The sequence below is a fragment of the Rutidosis leptorrhynchoides genome, chromosome 10 (genome assembly GCF_046630445.1).
Source record: "Rutidosis leptorrhynchoides isolate AG116_Rl617_1_P2 chromosome 10, CSIRO_AGI_Rlap_v1, whole genome shotgun sequence".
Taxonomy (NCBI): domain Eukaryota; kingdom Viridiplantae; phylum Streptophyta; class Magnoliopsida; order Asterales; family Asteraceae; genus Rutidosis; species Rutidosis leptorrhynchoides.
The window spans coordinates 27843256-27853670 of record NC_092342.1 but is presented as its reverse complement, the minus strand read 5'-3'; positions in this window follow the sequence as shown (position 1 = coordinate 27853670).

Sequence of the window (10415 nt, the reverse complement as noted above, 5' to 3'; positions counted from 1 at the left end):
TTATTAATTTCATTATTAATATTGATATTAAATATTACTAGTGTTATCTTTATTATTATTGTTATTAAATATTACTAATATCATTGCTAACATTATTAGTAATACCATTATTACTAAAATTATTATTATTATAATGGGTGTTATCATTATAATACACCTTATTAATTTTTATCATTAATATTATCATTATTGCTATTACTAAAAATTATCATTTTTATTCAGAATTATTATTATCATTATTCTTAGTATAATAGCATCATTATTAATATTGTTATCTTACAATTTATTATTATTATTATCATTAATGTTATTATTACTATTTGTATTATTATTACCTAATATTAATGATTATTATTATTATCTTTATTATTATTATTATTTATTATTATCATATTTACAATTATTATTAATATATTTAATAATAATATCAATTAAAATAAAAATAAAATAAAATAAAGAAGTCAAAAACAAGGTACTGAGCTGTTTATATATTTTTTTTATAATTATATATGCTCTCTTTTTTTTAATGGATTCAGATCTGCTTCCATTTTTTTATCTGCTTTATATATTTTTATATATTCTATTGGTTACAAATTTGTATTCATATCAACCCATTTGATTATAAAACGAATCAAGTAGCTAGTAATCTTAATCAACTATCAAACAACAACTTCTTCTGATTAAAATTTAACAGAAATTTTTTTTCCCTTTTCAACCTCTGTTTTTGACTCTATAATCAAAAGCCCGAAATCGAAACCCCATTTCAAAATCTGTAAATGTAGTCTTGTTAGGAATCCTTTAATCAAACTATCTGCAAAGTTTGATCACCCAATTCCTTGTAACGATTCCAAATTTTGAAGTCAAAGTTTATTTTAAAAAAAAGTCAACTATTCGTTCTTAGTAAAATTCATATTCGATTTTGTGTTTCAAGCTCAATTGATTGCTCAGAAAGTTTATAGGGACGATTTAGAAACTATTTCATGTTGTAATCTTTATCCAAAACGTCCTCAAAAATCAAGAACCAATTTTATTTAATTTTTATTTTTTATTTTTTTTTGTAAACAATGACGGTACCAGCAGGCTTTTTATTTCAATTTTTTTTATTTTCATTTTCTATTATTGCAAAAACATAATAATGATTAGTTCTAATTATTTTGAGGAATCTAAAACACTGATTTTATGATTCATTGAGTCGTTCGAATTTTAAAAATAAGGAAGTAGAAGATGAAACAGAAGGGCCGAGATATATATATATATATATATATATATATATATATATATATATATATATATATATATATATATATATATATATATATATATATTAGGGGGGGTATAAATCTAGGAAACAAGAAATGGAAGAATGGTTTGGGTGTTTGAGTTTAACCGAGAGGTCTCGGGTTCGAGACCGTGCTGCGGCAATTTTTTTTTAGCTTGTTTCTTCAAAGGTAGTTTTCTATTATTATTATTATTATTATTATTATTATTATTATTATTATTATTATTATTATTATTATTATTATTATTATTATTATTATTATTATTATTATTATTATTATTATTATCATTATCTTTATTATTATTAATATTGTTATTAATTATTATCGTTATTATCACTAAGTATTAAAGCCATTATTTTTATTATTACTGGTAAGTATTAGTTACCATGTATTATTATTAACATAATTAAAATTAAAATTAAAATTACTATTATTATTGTTACTACTAAAATTACTATTACTAGTATTATTAGTGGTATTATTATTGTATTATTATTGTATTATTATTATTATCATTTTAAACATTAATATCATTATTATAATTAGAATTATTATTATTATTATTTTAAAAATACAAATTATTGTTATCATTATTATTATTAGTACTAGTATCATTTTATATTTATAAGTATTATTAATGTTATCTTTATTATTATTACTAATATAATTATCTTTATTAGTATTATTATTATTAAAAATTACTATTGTTATTATCATTTTTACAAAAATTATCATTTTTGCTATCATTAAAACTATATTATTATTATTATTATTATTATTATTATTATTATTATTATTATTATTATTATTATTATTATTATTATTATTATCATTTTTACTATTATTATCATTACTATTGTAAACATATAACATTTTAATTATTATAAGAACTTTCATTTTTACTATTATTATCATTATTATTATTATTATTTTTAAACCTTATTATGATTATTATCATTTTACCACTAGTATTATTATTGTTATTACAAAATAATACAACTCATTAATCATTATCATTATTAATATTATTTTATCAAATAAATACTTATATATATATATATATATATATATATATATATATATATATATATATACAGAAATATATAACGAATGAAATAATATATATAAACTTATTCGATTACGAGTATATGTGTTAATATATATACTTGATATAGGTTCGTGAATCAAAGGACAACTCTGCACTTGTTCAGTGCCGCTCATAAGCTTAATTACTACGAAATACGAAATACAGTGTCGTGAGTTTTCATAGCTCCCTTTTTATATATATTTTTGTGTTGAGAATACATGCGCAACTTTTATAATAGTTTTACGTTTAGACACAAGTACTCAAACTTTTATGCTATATACATGCTTTGTCATGCTAAATCTCTGCCGTAATATCGTTAATTGCTGAGGTATATGATGCAAGCTTAGTTATTGTGAGTAGCGCTACTGAGAGTGATGTCTCTAGTTAGTTGATCGTTGGTCTTTGACTACATAATAATGATTCAACGACATGAATAACAAGGGGTAACTTTTTTCTAGTAGCGATATTACAAACAACAACTCTTTCGATTAATATATTTGGTATTAATCAACTTTAAACTGAAATCTTGTGGTCTAATGCTATATTGAACTATCGATTTATGATAAACCCATGAACTCACTCAACCTCGTGTTGACTTTTTAATCATGTTTATTCTCAGGTCCTACATAATGCTTCCGCTGTGTATTTGCTAATTGAAAGTAACATTTCAACGAGTCATTCATGGATAATTTGAAGGACTTGCATTTGCTAATTTGTTGACGATTGTTTGCTATGCTTGGAGTATTCATTACATATCATATCAATTAAAGACATTTAATGCGTTGTTTATTAAATACAATGTAATCTATTTATCTTCCGCTGCAAAACTCAATAAAACGTCTCATATAGAGTCGTTCTCATTTATACAACTGTGATTTGATATAATTATTCACAAATACCCCATGCCCTATTTGGGGGTATGACAGATTGGTATCAGAGCAGTACTGTTGTAGAGAACCAGGATTGCATTTTATGTGTGCCTTATACAATTAGGTACCTTAGCAATGTAGGACTACAACTTTCCTTGACTATAGTGCCTTTAATTATTGCCTTTAATTGTTAAATGCTACACTATACTTTAGGAACTTTACTTATCTTAGAATGCCGAGCCAATCTAAGAACTCTGCTCATTCCCTTAAGTACTATCCAATTACGCCACCGCATCTAAATGCGACACTGTGATTTCTGAAATTCTCGACATTCCTATGTCATCTATCATGGTTTTGTGTATTACATATGTATTACATGAAATATTATCCATAATTTTTGAAACTCCTATATTTATTACTATTCATACTCAAACGTATATAACTCCCTGTTATATCACGTACCTAAATGCCTTATATCTTTATGCATCGGTTTGCGAACTAAAAAATGTCATTGGGTTATCGAGAATCTTAAAGACTGAAATGACTCGTCCATATTACTATAAACGCGGTACGTTATTCATTGGTCTCATAGAGAGGTATTTGACCTCTATATGATACATTTTAGAAAATATTGCATTCGTTTCATAAAAAGACACACCCTTATTATACATAATGCATGTTTTAAACAAGTGGGCGATTATTTAAGAAATAATCCCCATAATACATCGGTTTCTAAATACTACACACGTAACATAACAGTCGAATATAATACATGACAAAGGTTTTATTGAATACAACACTTCATTTAAACAAAAACATGAGACTCCATGCACTGCTTGCTCAGATAATGCAACAGCGGAAGACTTTCTTAAGGACCTGAGAATAAGCATGCTTAAACAGTCAACACAAAGGTTAGTGAGATATATAGGTTTAAAGCTAGCATCGATATAAATATAGACCACAAGATTTCATAGTTATAAATATTTCAATAAAGATATTCTATAAGTTGTTGAGCGCTTCGGTAACCATACTTAACCATAAATGTAGCATATTCCCTTTATTATGAAATCTTCCTACACTGTACCAAGTGTAGTAAAAACGAAGTACTATGCAACCGTTTACGATACTAGAGCGACTAGCCCGGTTGGGGTTGTCAAACCCGATAGATCTATTAATAGGATTCGCGCTTACATGTTCTTACAACATGTAAATATTAGTTACCAAGCTATTAGGGAAGATATGCAATGTGGTATAACTCAACGTAGAATATATTTTAAGTGCTTGCATCCATGGCGTAAAACATAAAATGCATGTATTCTTATCCCTAAATATTTGTAGAGTTTAAAAAATGGGACTATATACTCACGGTAGTAAAAGTATATTAATAATAAGTTTTCAGCTTATTAAAAATATGGTCGTCGTCCTTGGATTCACGAACCTATAACAATAATAATAATTTAGATAATAATACAACATGTGAATAAAATAAAACAATTTCATAGAATACTTATATATTAATTTTTAACATTTTTATGTTAGTAGTCCTTTGTTAGTGGTCCAAAATAGTCTGAAATGTCCAACAGTCCAATAATCGGTATATATATAATCTTAGAATTACCCCACGACGTATTGTATACTTATTGTCTTTGTATCAACCCAGAGACGTATTGTATACGTATTGTCTTAGAATTTATCAAAATGTATTGTATACTTATTGTCTTAGGATTTATCAAAACGTATTGTATACTTGTTGTCATGGAATGTACCAAGATTATATATATATATATATATATATATATATATATATATATATATATATATATATATATATATATATATATATATATATATATATATATATACAATCTCGGAATTAACTAAGATTATAATATTTTGTTATACTAATGATAACATGTCCAAATATATATAGGAAAAGTTAGCAAGGATATGGTTAATATAGTTTTTACAATATAAATTTCGTCCATACAACGTTAATTTTAGCAGATTTTGTTTTGCTCGCTAAATATTCATTACAACTCCGTTTAAAGTGAATCAAATTGCTATGGTTTCATAATGAACTGTGGTATTTAGAATTAAACTCAAAAAGTAGTGGTTTATAGTCAGAGTTATAGGTTACAAGTCATATTTGAAAGAGGTAGTCATTTCCGTCGAAAAATGACATCTTGATGACCATTTTGAAAAACATACTCCCACTTTGAGTTTAACCATGATTTTTGGATATAGTTTCATGTTCATAAGAAATATCATTTTCTCAGAAGAACAACTTTTAAATCAAAGGTTATAATAGTTTTTAATTATCCAACCCAAAACAGCCCCCGGTTTTACTACGACGGCGTATGTCCGATTTTACGGTGTTCTTTGTGTTTACAGGTTTTAAATTATTAAGTTAGCATATCATATAGATATAGAACATGTGTTTAGTGGATTTTAAAAGTTATGTTAGAAGGATTAACTTGGTTTGCGAACAAGTTTAGAATTAACTAAACTATGTTCTAGTGATTACAAGTTTAAATCTTCGAATAAGATAGTTACATATATATATATATGAATTGAATGATGTTATGAACATCATTACTACCTCAAGTATAGTAGGTAATCCTACTGTAAATGATGAGAAAATAACTTGAGCTTCAAAGGATCTTTGATGGCTTGGAAGTTCTTGAAGCAGAATCATGACACGAAAACAAGTTCAAGTAAGATTACTACTTGATTTAAGGTAGTTATGTTTATAGGAATTAAACCAAAGCTTGGATATGATTATTACCTTCATTAAGAATGAAAATTTACTGAGATTAGATGGAAGTTCTTGATCTTTGATGAGTTGTTGGATTGGATTAAAAAGATTGGAAGTAATCTTGCAACTTCTTGATTCTAGGTTGTTTTTATGTTGATTAAAGCTTGTAATTGAAGCTAAATGATGGAGAAAATACTTGGAGATGATCAAGTATGAAGTTAGGAGTATTTTGAGAGAGAATTGGGAGTGTAAGTATGAGAAAATGGAATGAAGAAATGGTGTGTATGCATAAAAATGATTTTAGTTTATAAAGAAAGAAAAGATTTCTAATTTTGTTTTCTTGCTAAATAATTTATGCTACTTGACAAATGGTTGGTTCCACATGTTCCTTAATAATTTAAGGCTACTAAAGAGCAGATTTTTATTGGTATATACCAATAGTAAATACATCTAGAAGCTGGGTATAATACGAGTGCAAATACTGAGCGAATACGAGTAAAATTCTTGATGAAAACAAATGGGAATACAATTGTGATTATTTTTGTTAAGTAAGAGTGTTTTGATATATGTATTGAAGTACTTTAAATGTGTATTAATACATCTTAATACACTATATATATATATATATATACACACATTTTAACTGAGTCGTTAAATCATCGTTAGTCGTTACATGTAAGTGTTGTTTCGAAACCTTTAAGTTAATGACCTTGTTAAATGTAATTAATCCCATTGTTATTATATCTAATGGGTTGTTAAATTGTTATATTATCATGATAACATAGTGTGTTAATATATCTTAATACGATATATAAATATTAAGACATTATTACAACGATAATCATTACGTATATATATCGTTTCAAAAATCCTTAAGTTAGTAGTCTCATTTTATGTATATAGTTCATTGTTAATATACTTAATGAGATACTTAATTATCATTTCATCATGTTAAATATATATATAAGTTCATATATATATTATAATGTTATTTACAAGTTATAACGTTCGTGAATCATCGGACAAGTTGGGTGGTCACACGTTTACATAAAATTCGTTTCAATTAATCAAGTCTTAAAACGTTTGATTGCTTAATATGTTGAAAACATTTAATCATGTAAATATTAATATTGTTCAATATATAATCATGGAAAAATCCGGGTCATGACAGTACCTACCCGTTAAAGAAATTTCGTCCCAAAATTTGAAGTAATACCTATTCAATGGGCGGTGTTTGTAAACAGCTGTGGATATTTCTGTTTCATCTGGTCCTCTCTTTTCCAAGTGAACTCAGGACCTCTTCGAGTATTCCAACGAACCCTAACTATAGGTATGTTGCTTTGCTTGAGCCGTTTGACTTCACGATCCATGATTTCGACAGGTTCTTCTATAAAATGCAATTTCTCGTCGATTTAGATTTCTTCAAGAGGAATAGTGAGGTCTTATTTTGCAAAGCATTTCCTTAGGTTCGAGACGTGAAAGGTATTGTGTGCTCCAGCAAGTTGTTGTGGTAGCTTAAGTCGATAAGCCACTGGTCCAATACGTTCGATGATCTTGAATGGTCCTACGTATCTTGGGTTCAATTTACCCCTCTTACCAAAGCGTATCACACCTTTCCAAGGTGAAACCTTTAACATAACCATGTCATCAATCTGAAATTCTAACGGCTTCCTTCGAACATCAGCATAACTCTTTTGATGACTTTGGGCGGTCTTCAATCTCTCCTTGATTTGCACAATCTTTTCAGTAGTCTCCTGTATGATCTCGGGACCAGTCAGTTGTCTGTCACCTACTTCATTCCAACAGATAGGGGATCTACACTTTCTTCCATAAAGTGCTTCGAATGGTGTAGCATTAATACTCGTATGATAACTGTTGTTATACGAGAATTCTGCCAATGGTAAATATTTATCCCATCCGTTTCTGAAATCGATCACACATGCTCTAAGAATGTCTTCAAGAGTCTGAATGGTCCTTTCACTTTGCCCATCGGTCTGAGGATGATCTTTGATGGCTTGGAAGTTCTTGAAGCAGAATCATGACACGAAAACAAGTTCAAGTAAGATTACTACTTGATTTAAGGTAGTTATGTTTATAGGAATTAAACCAAAGCTTGGATATGATTATTACCTTGATTAAGAATGAAAAGTTACTGAGATTAGATGGAAGTTCTTGATCTTTGATGAGTTGTTGGATTGGATTAAAATGATTGGAAGTAATCTTGCAACTTCTTGATTCTAGGTTGTTTTTATGATGATTAAAGCTTGCAATTGAAGCTAAATTGTGACGACCCGGAAATTTTCGACAAAATTTAAACTTGATCTTTATATGGTTGCGACACGATAAGCAAAGTCTGAAATGTTGAGTCTCAAAATTTTTGAACTGTTCATATATTCAATTGACCTTCGACCATTTCCGACGATTCACGAACCATTAATTGTAAATAGATAAATATATATAAATAAGTAAATATAAATAATTATGCATAAGAATATTAATAAACTTTTATATACAATATACAATTTGTTATAAATAAATATGTAAATTAATATAAGATATATTAAAATTTATTATAAAAGTGAATATATAAAGTATGTTATATATATATATATATATAAGAAATTTCAAAGTTATTTAGTAAATGATAGAAATGCTAATTTGTCATTCAATTGATAGTAAACGAATTAAAAAGGAACTTATGTTATTTTAAAATAAACGGTGATCCGAAAATGAGTTCTATAAATTTTATGCTTATTAAAAATGTATTTAGGAATTATTTGTTAAGTTTTAACACTTTTTATATTTTACCCATAAATGAGAGGGACAGTTGATGTAATTTTTATTTATTAAATTAAGGATCGAATTTTATACCATAATGACCAAAATAAATAAAAATAGTTAATCTAAAAATTTGAGATTTTTCCAAAGACTTTTATCCGTCATTGATTTACAACGGAGAGCGAAATTTTATCCGAAAGGTGGCGGCTAAGAATTCTCCCACGTTTTATTTCATTTAGTTACCTAATTATTATTATATTATATTATTATTATGTAATGATTTGGTTACCTAATTATTATTATATTATATTATTATTAATATTATGTAATGTTTACAGATATTTATATGTAGTATATATTATATATAGATACATATACATAGTTAGAAAAGGAGAACACTCTAATCATCACTTTCCCCATCGAACACACCACCATTGGGTATCACCAAACCCATCACCAACTTGCAGCATCAATTTATATTATGTATACATATATGCACATACTAGTACATACCATATCTATATATCTCTATTTTTTTTCGTTGTGAACTCAACCAACACCATCATCATCTTCTCACGACACCACCATCTTTAAACCTGTTAATCAACCACGAAAACCTTGCTCGATCACGGTTTCATATCTATAATCAAAAACCAACTTGTTATTGTTGAACCAAAACCAAGTAATCACAATCTTTCACCTCTAACTTGAACCATCACCTTGCTGCCAACCAGGAATCACCGACGTCCAACACCACAAACCACCTAACATCCACCCCAAACAACCATCTATCTCTCCCTTTCTCTTCCTCTCTCGTTCTTATTCAAATATCACCATACAACCGCCAACTTTCATCATCATTTGAACCTCTGTTGCTATGATTGTCTGTTTAAAACACCACCACTCCATCATTGTCTCGGTTTTAGTTGACGTATAAGGTAACCAAGAATACCCACATCTATTTTCTTCTATTATCTAATTGTTAAAACTACAAACCCTCGTAATTCACTCAGTTACCTGTTACTATTATTCACTGTTTCTACTTCTTCTTGTTGACTACCATCGAAACCCACCTCAAAGGAAACCTATATGATTGAGATTCTGACTGAGGATAAACACACACATCTTATATCAAAACTCATGTGACTAGTAGAAACCGTAACACACACATGATTATTCTTGTTGATCAGTTACAATGAAACTCAGCTCTTGTTACGCTTGCTTCCAAGTCTGTTTCTACTTTAGTTCGGTAACTCACAATTTCGATTTACAGCTACAGTCGTAGCTCTTTTACTTCTATATAATTAGATTGACTGGATCCTACTTGACGTCTTATACTACTCTTCAAGCTTCTGAAACCGTAACCGTGTTTTATATATATATATATATATATATATATATATATATATATATATATATATATATATATATATATATATATATATATATATATATATATATATATATATATATATATATATATATATATATATATATATATATATATATATATTTCTTTTGTTTCGAATCCGGTTGTAAACGAAGAAGGAGAAGTAAATACTATTGTTTCTGCTTCCTTTCGATTTTGTAGTTATGAAACGGTGACGAGAAAACGTTTGAAAATGATGATTAAAATGATGATGACG